This window comes from Mauremys mutica, chromosome 3, assembly GCF_020497125.1.
Source record: "Mauremys mutica isolate MM-2020 ecotype Southern chromosome 3, ASM2049712v1, whole genome shotgun sequence".
NCBI classification, from domain to species: domain Eukaryota; kingdom Metazoa; phylum Chordata; order Testudines; family Geoemydidae; genus Mauremys; species Mauremys mutica.
In genome coordinates this window covers 196261613-196275152 of record NC_059074.1, presented here as the reverse complement: position 1 = coordinate 196275152, position 13540 = coordinate 196261613, and the positions used below count along the sequence as shown (strand labels likewise).

General features: G+C 44.9%; 1 long non-coding RNA gene across 1 annotated transcript in view; it reads right to left on the bottom strand.

Annotated features, from left to right (window-relative positions):
* The window catches only part of LOC123365942, a 57134-nt gene that overhangs the window by 18668 nt on the left and 24926 nt on the right, over positions 1-13540 (bottom strand). The window lies entirely within an intron of this gene.

The following is a 13540-nucleotide window of genomic DNA, read 5'->3' as shown; positions in this document are numbered from 1 at the left end:
ACTGGAGTTAGCGTTATAACAACATTCCTTTCCCTAATTTTCTATATAGGTACTATGGAGAGAGGAAGTTGTTTCCTATATAGAATAGTAATAGACTGACACAACTCCTCTTCTATGAGCCCTAGGGGAGCATGATCACTGCATCATCCATGCTGAGAGTGCAGCATGTATTCCCTTTGTACACACCGGGACAGCATCCTGGCCTGGCCTCCCCTGGGGCATCAAATTGGCAGTGACTCCAGCTACAAGTAGTCCATGTGCTCAGGAGAACACAAAGACTGCCCTTGTGCCCCGCTTCTGAGCAGGGGTGCAAAGTGGGGGAGGCTCCTCTCTACTCTCTTATCCATGCAGGCACTGTGCACATTCTGGTCCAGAACCAGAATTTCTTCTTCAAGTAGTGTCTGCCTGGGAGCTCCACTGTAGGCCTGCTTGCTGATTGGAGAACTTTGGTAGCAGTGTCCATTTGCCCTGCACTCATGCTGTCCCCTCTTGTACTCTGCCACGAGGCTAACCTGCACTGCACGGGGAAACCCGCCTCAGTTCCTTCTCAGTTGCCTGGGGCTAGAGATGGAGCTTTTAGCTGTCCATTTGTCAGATCATTAGCTATTTAAATACGTGTTAATCATTTCTTTGAGTTTCTTTTCCAGATATTAATTAGAGTTTCCTTTGGGTTTCTTTTCATTTCATTCTTTAAAAAAAATCATTTTTTATTTAACTTTTTCCCCCCCAGCTCCCAATTTTCCAGAGACCATCCCAGGATGGGGTATGCCCAATTCACCAGGCTTTAAGAAGTGTCTCAACTGCAAAGAAGCCATCCTGGTGATGGATAGACATTCTCATTCTGCCCGTTGCCTTGGGAAAAAACACATTCCTCAGAAGTGTGGTTTATGCCAATAGTTGAAACCGTGGTCTCGAAAGAACAAAGAGCTGAGGCTTAAATTCCTTCTAATGGAAGCGGCTCTCCAACCGCCTTCAGGTATACATCAAGATTCACCAGGATTGCAGGAATCTTCACCACAGCCTTCTACATCCAAGGGAGGTGAGCTTAAGAAGGCAACTATGAGTTACTCACAAAAGGCTTCTAAAAAGAGAGCTGTGATTCCAGAGAGCAAGCCCTGAACCAGCTGAAAAAGATCACCAGTTTGTTCAGTATCATCAGTACTGATGGCACTGAATTTGTCTAAATGCGGTACTCAGAGCTCGCACAGTGTGACGGGTTGGGTCACAGAGACTTCCCCCTTGGGACCGCCACTTGATGTGCTGAGACTACCTCTGAGCCTGTTTTCCCTGGCAGCTTGGGACTTCAGTACCCTGTCTTGTTTAGCCAGACACGCTAGCCTGCTGCAAACACAGACCCAGGGTCTGAACCACATCCCCCAAAACCTGTAGGCTTAACTGAAACCAGCTTAAGAAGTGCTCCTGTCTCCAGCACCCAGATACCCAGTTCCCAATGGGATCCAAACCCCAAATAAACCTGTTTTACTCTGTATAAAGCTTATACAGGGTAAACTCATAAATTGTCTGTCCTCTGTAACACTGATAGAGAGAGATGCACAGCTGTTTGCTCCCCCAGGTATTAATACTTGCTTTGGGTTAATTAATAAGCAAAAAGTGATTTTTATTAAATATAAAAAGTAGGATTTAAGTGGTTCCAAGTAATAACAGACAGAACAAAGTGAATTACCAAGCAAAATAAAACAAAAATACGCAAGTCTAGGCCTAATACAGTAGGAAACTAAATGAAGGTAAATCTCACCCTCAGAGATGTTCCAATAAGTTTCTTTCACAGACTAGACTCCTTCCTAGTCTGGGTCCAGCAATCACTCACACCCCCATAGTTACTGTCCTTTGTTCCAGTTTCTTTCAGGCATCTCTTTGGGGTGGAGAGGCTATCTTTTAAGAGAGCTCAAGACAAAATGGAGGGGTTTCCACGGCCTTTTATATTCTCTCTCTCTCTTGGGTGGAAACCCCTTTGTTCTCCGGTGCAGAATCACAGCCACAAGATGGAGTCTCTAGCCACCCGGGTAAGTCACATGTCTATGAATAATTCAGCTTTTTGCAGGCCAATGCCATTGTTTACATGTTAGTTTGACCGTTCTCAGGAAAGTTCAGATGTGGATTGGCATCTCCCAAGTCCATTGTAAGTTAAGTACTCCTAATTACTTGAATAACCCCTTCACACTATGTTGACCAAATCTGCCTTATGTGCTTCCTACAGCAAACACTTTAAATACAAGCATAGAGCCAATGCTGATAACTTCAGATATAAAAATGATACATGCATACAAATAGGATGAATATATTCAGTAGATCATGGCCTTTGCAAAGATATGTTACGTGGCATATCTAGCATAAAACATATTCCAGTTATGACATATTTGCACTCATAAGCATATTTCTATAAAGCATTATGGGGTGCAACATCACACACAGTACCACCCCAATGGAGCACATTGGACTGCCTAAAGACCCATTGGGCACAGGCAATGAAACACCAGTATCAACTGGGCAAGACAAAGAATAAAACTTTGCCTCAGGGAAGACTCTGTCAGTGCAGACAATGGCATTGGTATGGTTAATGGTAGACCAAACACCGTCCAATCGTTTAATCTGGACTACATCACCAACTCCATCAGTACAGTTGTCCTGGCACCAACAACCACCAGCAGTACCGATACCTACAGCACCACACAACTTCAGATACTCAAGAGACCACACAGAGTCTGATGTACCCAAGTCTCCTCTACTCTGTATTGGGGTTCCGAGACAGCTCCTGAAGCTCCAGATGCCCCTTCGGCATCGTGCATTGCACACCCATTCTCCAGTGGGGAGTCAGACAGTGAGCAGGAGCCATTCTACACACACTCAACATAAGGAGAGCCCTGGCCTTCTTGGACAGGACAAAGGCTTTTAGGAAATCTCCTAAGCTTTTCCTCTTCGTTGTGGATAGGTCTAAAGACACAGCAATATCAACCCAGAGACTCTCTAAATGGGCCTTAAGCTTCATTAAGCCTGTTATCAGGCACCTGCAATCTGTGGACACTCCATGAGATCTGTTTCCTCCTCTGTCGGCTTCTTCAAGGATGTCCCCATCCTGGAAATCTTCAGTAACGATGGTTCTTTGAGATGTGTGTCCCTGTGGGTGCTCCACAACCTGCCCTCCTCCTCTCTACTTCAGAGTTCTTGTCAGGGACTCTGCAGTAGAGAAGGAACTAAGGCTTGGTTTGCCTGTGCAACACTGGTTAGCCTCGTGGCAGAGCACAAGGAGGAGACAGCACATGTGTGGGCTGCACGGATACAGCTACCTAAGTTACCCAATCAACAGTGCAGGAACGCAAGCACACTTTGTTCCTATGGAGCATCCATAAGGGCACACATCTCAAAAAACCTTCGTTACTGCACAAGGTGAGTAAATTCCTCTTTTAGATGGTGTTTTTGAATGTTAAAATCAGTAATCCAAATTCAGGCACAACTCCACTGAGTTCAGTGGAGGTGCGACCTCTTGTCCCAGGCTGATTTTAGCCCAACCAGTATCGCTAAGATTTTAGTTAGGCTTGCTCATGCAGATGAACATCTATTATTAATAATGATTTTCTTTTTATATGTAGAAGAGAAAAAGATTTACAACAGAATTAGTCTTTTTAAAATATAAAAGAAAAGGGCACTTCAATAAAGTTAACTAATAAAGTAAACCCCTGAAACTGAAGATTAAGTGAATAGTAAATGAAATTTTTCTCTGTGCTTGGGGCCAGTGCAAGGACTGAATTTCAGATAGCGTAAGTGAAAATAGTACTCCTGCAACAATACATTGATTACACTCAACTTTTCCTTTCTCACCTGAACTCCTCTGTCCCTCCACTGACAAAGTTGGGGCTAAAAGGTACCTTTAGTTTTATTTTTAAGGAGAACAACCAACTGGTTAAAATTCAGTAACACAAAGTGGTCCTTGGAATGTTGTTTGCTACAACTTTCCCACTTTGTTAAGCATTTTTATAAACTTCTGAGAAATAGTTTACAAGTTGTTACTAAAAATTGTCACAGACTCTGTTGGTGTCAGTGCTATCACACACACTGATATAATGCAGGAGCTGCTTGGCATTCAAACAGGAAATTATCCAGTGCTTCAGCTCAGTTTATAATTGGTTGCATATTAGTATCCAAAAAAGGGAATAAAATCCTGTGTGTGTGTGTGTTTTTTCAAAAAAAAAAAAAAAAAGCATTTGCTGAGTTGCTGACTCTCCCTGATCTGGAGAAAACTCAGAGTGCGGTATGCTCTGAATGTAATATTGGTTTGCATTAATTAAAACCAGTTTTTAATAGAATCTTCAAAAGAGGACAATGATTTTGCTGGATGTTTCCATGAGTTTTCAAATCTCAAGCATGCAGTACTCTTTTGGAGTTTTTCATTCAGATTGGCACAGCTTGATATCCTTGCCTTTATCCCAGACATCTGGGAATACTGCATTTAATATTATGTGTCTGGATTCGTTATTAGTGATATACCTCTTGCGAAAGAAAATTGAATTTATTTTCCCTGAACCAACCTGTATTTGCAGTATTTAAACTATGCTGTTAATATCAACATTTAAAATATAAAGTGGTGTATTTTAATAGAAAGCCTCTTACTTAGCATACTAATTCTTTCTGTAATAATTCAGTGCATTAAAAATTATACATACTAACTATCGTATCATAGTGTAATGGAAATTATGCAAAATCATACTCCATATAATTTTGACATATTTTAATATATAAACAAGTATGTTAAGACCCTAAAGGGTTCACTGGAATGTAGATTATGTTTTCCTGACTTTCCAAAAATAAAAAACCATGACATCATATCTCCTAATTTGTAACACTCCATATATTACATATAGCAAATTTTATTACAGGCTTATATTACATGTCTTATTGCTCCTTTCAGCTGCAAAGAGAAAATATACAAATATAATATACTATTGAGTCAACGGGGGAAAAAGACATGGTCGTAAAACATTACACAACACTTATCAGAGCCCAGGGGATTAATCATAATTGCATGCATATGGCGTGGTAGAATATTAAAATTCACCTTTGGCTTTGTTTATTTTAAGTATCTCAGTGATTGAGACTGGGAGCTCTAGGAAGTTCTTTAGCAGGGACTGAACGCTGTACCACAAAGCCCTCAACCAAGTGGACAAGATACACCTTGACAGCCAGTTAAACAACCATTTGGGCCAGCCAATGAGCAGCTCTCATAGTGCCCTGGCATTATTTTACTTTCCTGCACTGGTTAATTTAAATCAAAATTGCATGTAAACACTGCTGGCTCTCTCCCATAAGCTGTTAAAAGTGGCACAATATCTTGTTCCATTGAAGGAGGGCTCTGGGTAAGGCTGGGTTTACACGGTGCCTCTTCGCATAGGGATTATCTATTACAATTATTATTATTTCTTATTTGCATTATCATAACGCTTAGGACTCCCAGCCATGGATCAGGACCCTATTGTGCTAGTCACTGGACAAAGACAGAACAGACAGACAGGTGCTTCCCCCATGAAACTTACAATCTAAGGCAGTGGGTTACAAACTGGTGTGTGTGAGCTCTCATCGGGGGGGTTGGGAGAAAAATCTTGTAATGGCAGTCTAATAGGGTTGAGAGTTTAGATGGCGTGATTATATTTTATTTGATTTTGGTAATCACTCTGACTTTTTGCCTATCACTTAATATCACTTAAAATCTACCTTTGTAGTTAATAACTCTGTTTGTTTATTCTACCTGAAGCAGTGTGTTTGGTTTGAAGTGTGTCAGAGACTCCCCTTGGGATAACAAGCCCTAGTACATATCAATTTCTTTATTAAATTGATGAATTCATATAAGCTTGCAGCATCCAGCGGGCATAACTGGACACTGCAAGATGGAGGTTCCTAGGGTTATGTCTGGGACCAGAGATATTGGCTAGTGTCATTCGGTTGCTCAACCCAAGGAGCAGCTTACATGCCAGAGGCTGTGCGTGAACAGCCCAGGCGTAGGGGTTCTCACAGCAGAGCAGGGTAAGGCTGGCTCCCACAGTAGAGGATTGGAGTCACCTAGCAGATCACTGGTCCAGATAACACTAGGGGAACGTCACAGGGTGCAACCAAAAATTGTAACTCAAAGGGGGCGAAGGGGTCAGTTTAAAAAGTTGTTTTCAAATTTTTTGAGCTGAGCCCTTCCCCTTCGAGTTACAATGTTTAGTTGCACCCTCCCCAACCCAAACAGGCTGGGTGGCCTGCTGAGGTGAGTCGGGGGAAGGTGGAGGTGGCACTCTCTCCCACAGCTCCACCATGCAGGGCTGGCCCAAGCTGCCTGGCGTTGCTGCTCCCCTCCTGAATGTTCCTCCATGCCCCATTGGGGAGGCACACCCCACAGTTTGAAAACCTCTAGAAGCTGTTGCTAAACGGAAGCCAGAAATCTAAGGGGGGCCTGCAACCCTGCATCTCCCCGCAAGATGTCACCTCTGCCTATCTCAGATGGGGGTATGTGGTAGACTACATTATTTGGAAGAGGGTACACAGCCTAAAAAGTTTGAAAACTACTGATCTAAGGTATGTCTCCATTGTGGAGACTACTCCAGCATAGTCTGCAGTGTAGATGCAGCTTACATTGACAGAAGGGTTTTTCTGTTGGTGTAGCTGGGTCTATACTGAGGATTATATTAGCACAGCTACCTTGGTCAGGGATGTGGTTCCCCCCCTCCCTCCCGATCAATGTAGCTATGCCAATATAACTTTTCAGCGTTGATTAAGTGTAAGACAAGAGACAACAGATGGATGCAGACTGACCAACAGGTACAAGCAAATAATGAAACAATGTTGGTCAGCATGACAGGCTGTGGTCTATGCACACCTGCAGCCTCACTGTTGTCACAGCAAAGAGCCTTAAGAGGGTTTTGAAGGAAGATAATGAATTTGTTTTGTAGATGTTTATTGGGAGCTTCTCCCAAGCGAGAGGGGTCACATGGGATAAAGCACAAAGGTGCTTGTTTGAATATGTAACAAAGCGAGATAGAGGATGACACGGATTTAAAGATGTGATGTTAGAAAAAGGAGTTAGCTAACATGTTTTAACTAATACCTTGTAAGAGTGTCATGTCAAGAATGCAGTGTATACTTTAACATGTGCTAGCTGGTCGAGTTGACGCCTAGTGGGGAGCCTAACTTCAGTTAAAGTTGAAGTCAATGGAGCTTTGCCTTTATATCAGCTAAGGATCTGGTCCTAGAAATTAGTAATATATAAAGTCAATCGTATTATTACGTAGCTAAATAGAAATAAATAAGTTTGGGGAACACTTTAAAATATATGAGAGAGTCACCTCTGCATTCTTTTGTGTAGAGAACAGGGTTTGCCTAGCTCCCTCTGCCATAAAGTAGGTACCACTGAGCTCAGTTCAAAGACCTGGCAGCATTTGTCTCTGGTCTTGTGAGAAATTACAAGATGGCATCCTGAAACTGGGGGGGATCTGGACACCATTTAGTCTTAATCTACATCTGTTGACAGATCCAGATTACACATCATCTCCATAGCGTCACTTTGTATTTAGTGCATCTGCATGTAAGATGTACAGAGTGCTTGCTTTATCATGCTTTTGGTTGGAAGTGGTGGGGGGAAGACCTGTCCCTTTCCACGTTTGGAAGTAATTTTCTTCATTCACTTATTCATCATTTCAAAATCAGGCTCACAGTCTTCAGGCAATTTGATCCTAAGTCTGTTGTAGCTGTTTTTATAGGCGGTATACCAGTTTGTTATGAGCCTTGAGGTCTTGAAAAATTATGGTTTTCCTAAATTAAAGCTTGATGGAAAGTCAGATTTTATTAAATCCACAGAAGTGAAGTAATGTTTCGCCATTCCAGATGCATGGCAAATCTGCTTCCTTTTTTCCACATTCCTCAAGAAATTTACTTAGAGCCACCATTTTCAAAGCTATGAGCTTTTTCACTAGTTTTAATGGTTCCTTATATTTTTTTCAGATTTTCTATGAATAAAATACAGGAATTAAGGGAGCATCTAGCTATTAGATTACACGATGAAGTACTAGAGAAGCTATGGGATATGCACTTAGAGTTGATGGGTGTTATGGAGGAAAATTTTCCTGTGATCAATTTTCTTGATTCAATAGTGAATTCTTTATATAATATAAAAGTGTAATGTGATTGTCCATGTCTCTAATAAAATCTTGATTTTCCACCAAGACTTCATCTGTAAAAATCAAATTTATGTAGCATTAGTCTACATCTTGTTATGGATTTTTTTTTTCCAAATAGATATTATTGTCATTCTTTATGGGACAGCAATAATTTGTTGAGTTGCCTTTACACAGAAACAATCAGTTAGGTGACATGCATAATAATTGTCTGTGTCCTTCATTGTTAAGACCACTGGCTAAAGAATTTAAGCTGTTCTTGGCTCTTCTTGGACCAATCAGTAAACTACATTACTGCTTTTCTGAGGGCTTGGCTACACTTACAAGTTGCAGCGCTGGTGGAGGCTTTCCAGCGCTGCAACAACACCCCGTCCACACTTGCAGGGCACAACCAGCGCTGCAACTCCCTGGTTGCAGCGCTGGCTGAAAACCCATCCCGGCAGGGGTATAAGGAGTGCAGCGCTGGTGATCCAGCGCTGCCCAGCAGGTGTGGACACTCACCAGCGCTTTACCTGTCCTCCAGGGAATAAGGAGGTATCCCAGAATTCCTGTTCAGCCACTCTGCACATCAGTTTGCACTCTACTGCTCTTGGCTCAGGTGACCCGCCCTGTAAATGCCCCGGGAAATTTAAAAATCTCCTTCCTGTTTGCTGCAGCCAGGTGTGGAGTGCAATCAGTTTTAATCAGTTACAGGTGACCATGCCTCCACGCGGCAAACGAGCCCCAGCATGGAGCACTGGTGAATTGCAGGACCTCATCAGTGTTTGGGGTGAGGCATCTGTTCAGGCACAGCTGCGCTCCGGCCGTAGGAATTACGATATCTTTGAGCAGATATCAAGGGCCATGCTGGATCGGGGCCATGATCGGGACGCAGTACAATGCAGGGTGAAAATTAAAGAGCTGCGGAGTGCCTATTACAAAGCCCGAGAGGGGAATCGACGATCCGGAGCTGCTCCCACGACCTGCCGTTTTTACAGGGAGATGGATGAGATACTTGGGGGTGACCCCACTGCCAATCCCAGGATAACGATGGACACTTCTGAGCAGGCTGGGGGACAGGAGGAGGAGGCGGAGGAGGCGGCGGAGGCGGAGGCGTGGGGGGGGGAGGAAACCGCGAGTGAAGCTCCTGGCATGGGGGAAGAAACCGCAGATTCCCTGGAGGCATGCAGCCAGGAGCTCTTCTCAAGCCAGGAGGAAAGCACCCAATCGCAGCAGCCAGCAGTTGCAGAAGGACAAGCAGAGGAGCGTGTTACCGGTAAGCGGCTTTTATTTTCTGGGTGAAATGTTTCTGGAGAGGAGGGGGGGTTATGGATGCATGCATGCCAGCCTCTAGATGTGGAATAGCCCGTTGATGTGGTCTATCACGTCGCGGTAATCTGCCTCAGTTATCTCAGCAAAAGCTTCATCCAGAGCGTGGGCAATATGCCTGCGCAGGTTTATAGGCAGAGCCACTGTGTCCCTTGTCCCAGTGACGGTGACGCGTCCGCGCCACTCTTCTGCCAGTGGTGGGGGGACCATTTCTGAACACAGGCAAGCCGCATAGGGTCCCGGGCGGAATCCACATTGCTCTAAAAGAGCCCCCCGCTGTTCCCTAGTGACTCGCAGTAGGGAAACATCTTCCAGGATTAAGTCCTGTGAAAAATGTTGGGAGACTCTTTAGTGAAGAGATAGGGAGATAAGATCACCCCTGCATCTGCATTTCACTCAACCCCTCTAGCACTCCAGATTACCCGAAGCAACCAGCTCCCCTCTTACACCCAAGCCCCACTTCTCCCCATATAAGCACTGCTCACTCACCATGTCGTGGCTTCTGTAGTGTTATGCGTGTGGGTAAAAGAATGCTTAAATAAGAACTCACTCCCTCAGTGTAACAATTCATGTCTGGAGATAGTGGATACAATGCTGCCCGTGTTAAATGTTGTCATTTCTGTTTCTACAGTGACCTTGACTACTGGACTGCCCAGATGTTCAACATCACAGAGGCTTCAAAATTTGAGAAAAAATCCCCGAAAGAGCAAAGAAGACATGCTGAAAACTGTTCTTAATCAGTCTGCTCGAGAGAGTAAGGACTTGAAGGATTGGCGAGAGAAAGAAAGCAGGACACGCAAGAGAAATGCAGTGGCCAAGAGGAAAACCACGGAGCGGCTGCTAAGCATCCTGGAGCGCCAAGCGGAGTCTATAGAGTCACTCGTTGCCATGCAAGCAGAGCACTACCGTGCTACTCCCCCACCCGCCCCGTCCTTTGTGCCTTGTGCCCCAATGTCAGCTCAAACCACCTTTCCCCAGCATCCAGGTTCTTACCACCACCAGCTGCCTCCAACACCTGTATGTTCCCCAACCAGCCCTGATACCTACCACCACCCTTACCCTCTGCATTCAACCCCCATCACCATGCAGTATATGAACCCTGAAGTGCAGGATTCATTAAACAGCAATCCAGACAGGGCATATGCAAACTTGTGACTGTACAGTTCACCAACCCACACCCCTGCCCTCTTGTGTTCATGAAATGTTGTGTGTCTGTCTGTCTGTCAAGGAAGTTTTTTTCTTTTCAATAAAACAATTCTTGGCTTTGAAAACAGTCTTTATTATAGCAGATAGTGAAAGATACCTTAGCCCAGTAAAGAAAGAGGCACTACAAATCATATTATTATTATGGATAATAGAATAACAGTGTAAGCAGTGCAATTCACTCCCATGCAAGGCAGCAAACATTATTGTTGGCTTTCAGCCTCAAATTCTTCCCTCAAGGCATCCCTAATCCTTGTAGCCCTGTGCTGGGCCTCTCTATTAGCCCTGCTCTCTGGCTGTGCATATTCAGCCTCCAGGACTTGAACCTCGGTGGTCCATGCCTCACTGAATGTTTCACCCTTCCCTTCACAAATATTATGGAGGGTACAGCAAGCGCATATAACCGCGGGGATGCTGCTTTCCCCCAAGTCTAGCTTCCCATACAAGCAACGCCAGCGGGCTTTTAAACGCCCAAAAGCACACTCCACAGTCATTCTGCACCGGCTCAGCCTGTAGTTGAACCGGTCCTTGCTCCTGTCAAGCTTCCCTGTATAGGGTTTCATGAGCCAAGGCAGTAACGGGTACGCGGGGTCTCCAAGGATCACAGTGGGCATTTCGACATCCCCTACTGTGATCTTCCTGTCTGGGAAAAAAGTCCCTGCCTGCATCTTCCTGAACAGGCCACTGTTCCGAAAGATGCGTGCATCATGCACCTTTCCAGGCCAGCCTGTGTAAATGTCAATGAAACGCCCGCGGTGATCCACAAGCGCCTGGAGAACCATAGAGAAATACCCCTTCCGATTAACGTACTCTGATGCCAGGTGGGGGGGGGCCAGAATAGGAATATGCGTCCCATCTATCGCCCCTCCACAGTTAGGGAAACCCATGTGTGCAAAGCCATCCACAATGTCCTGCACGCTCCCCAGAGTCACGGTCTTTCTTAGCAGGATGCGATTAATTGCCTTGCAAACTTGCATCAAAACGATTCCCACGGTCGACTTTCCCACACCAAACTGGTTCCCGACCGACCGGTAGCTGTCTGGAGTTGCCAGCTTCCAGATTGCAATAGCCACTCGCTTTTCCACCGTCAGGGCAGCTCTCAATCTTGTGTCCTTGCGCCGCAGAGTGGGGGCGAGCTCAGCACACAGTCCCATGAAAGTGGCTTTTCTCATACGAAAGTTCTGCAGCCACTGCTCGTCATCCCAGACTTCCATGACGATGTGATCCCACCACTCAGTGCTTGTTTCCCGAGCCCAAAAGCGGCGTTCAACGGTGCTGAGCATTTCCGTAAATGCCGCAAGCACTTTAGTGTCACACGCGGCAGGCAAATCCATATTGATATCATCGTCGGAATCCTCACTGTCACTTTGGAGCTGAAGGAATAGCTGGACTGCCAAACGTGTTGTGCTGGTGACACTCATCAGCAGAGTCCTCAGCAGATCGGGCTCCATTTGCCACAGAAATCGCGATTCACACAGAGAGTAACAGAAAGACACTCACAATGGCGCCAAACGCTGCTGGAAAGAGTGAATGCTGGGATGTGAAGCGATGCACCACGGGGCGCTGGCAAACAGGAAGCGGAATGACCCGCACACTTCCTTCCCCTTCCCACAATACTCAGCGCCAAAACGGCGCCAAAACGGGACGAGGTGCTCTGTGGGATAGCTGCCCACAATGCACCTCTCAATACAGCGCTGGAAAGTGCTGCAAGTGTGGCCACACTGCAGCGCTGGTAGCTGTCAGTGTGGCCACACTCCAGCGCTGGCCCTTCCACAGCTGCATGACCAGCGCTGTAACTCCCAGCGCTGCAACTTGTAAGTGTAGCCAAGCCCTAACAGTGGTGTTATGCTACTCTGGGGTTTTATTTTAGTCTCACTGAATGTGATGCTATCATAGAGTGAGAAATGCATAATGATTCTGAAGCAGGCGAAGAGGGTAACTGTGTCTGGTGTTGTAGGTGGACATGCAGTGATGCATAATGTTAAGGTTACTTGACAATTTCCATTGTAGCCCCTTTTTTCGGTTGCATTTAACTTTGCCAAATTTTAATTCTTTGGGCCAAATTTTTTCATGCTTGGTTCCATGATTCTGCTTCAGGTTGAACATTTATGTGTGTGTGTGTCGGGTGGGGAGTTTAATCAGAAACAATTCAACTATTTCCAGTAATGAGGTCAGGACAAATCAGTAGTTTTGTCAATGTTAACAAAACCAAACCAAAAAAGGCTGTTAAGAACAGCTCTACCACCTTAGGAGTTTGGAGCAGGAACCTGAAATGTTGCAACGGGATAGTCTTGGGTTCAGAGTATAGCTTGCTGCACCATGAAAATCCATCCAGACTTGAGTCAGTTATAACCCTCTGAAAAACATAATTTGCACATACACAGTAGAATTTATTTAACACTTGTCCTTTAATGTTCTGAATGTTCCAACTGCATGGTGTATGCTTCCAAATCTTCTTGAGGTGCCCTTTAGTCTGAGGAAAGGTAAACTGGCTGGGAATCACCACAAGCATAAGTTCAAGTCTTATCTCTTCAGTTGATGGTATTAGTGAAATTGTGCACTTCAGAAACCTTATCACTGAACAAAACTTCATAGCTCTACCTCAGAAGACAGGCAAGTGTCATTACCCCCCCATTTTGCGGGTAAGATAACAGAGAAGTTGCACAGGTCATTTTTGGCAGATCTTGGAATAGACCCAAGTCTCATTCACTTAAGGTACGTCTTCACTACCGGCCATATCGGCGGGTAGCAATCGATTTCTCGGGGATCAATATATCGTGTCTCATCTAGACACGATATATCGATCCCCGAATGCGCTTCTGTCGACTCCGGAACTCCACCAACACGAACGGCGGTAGCGGAGTCGA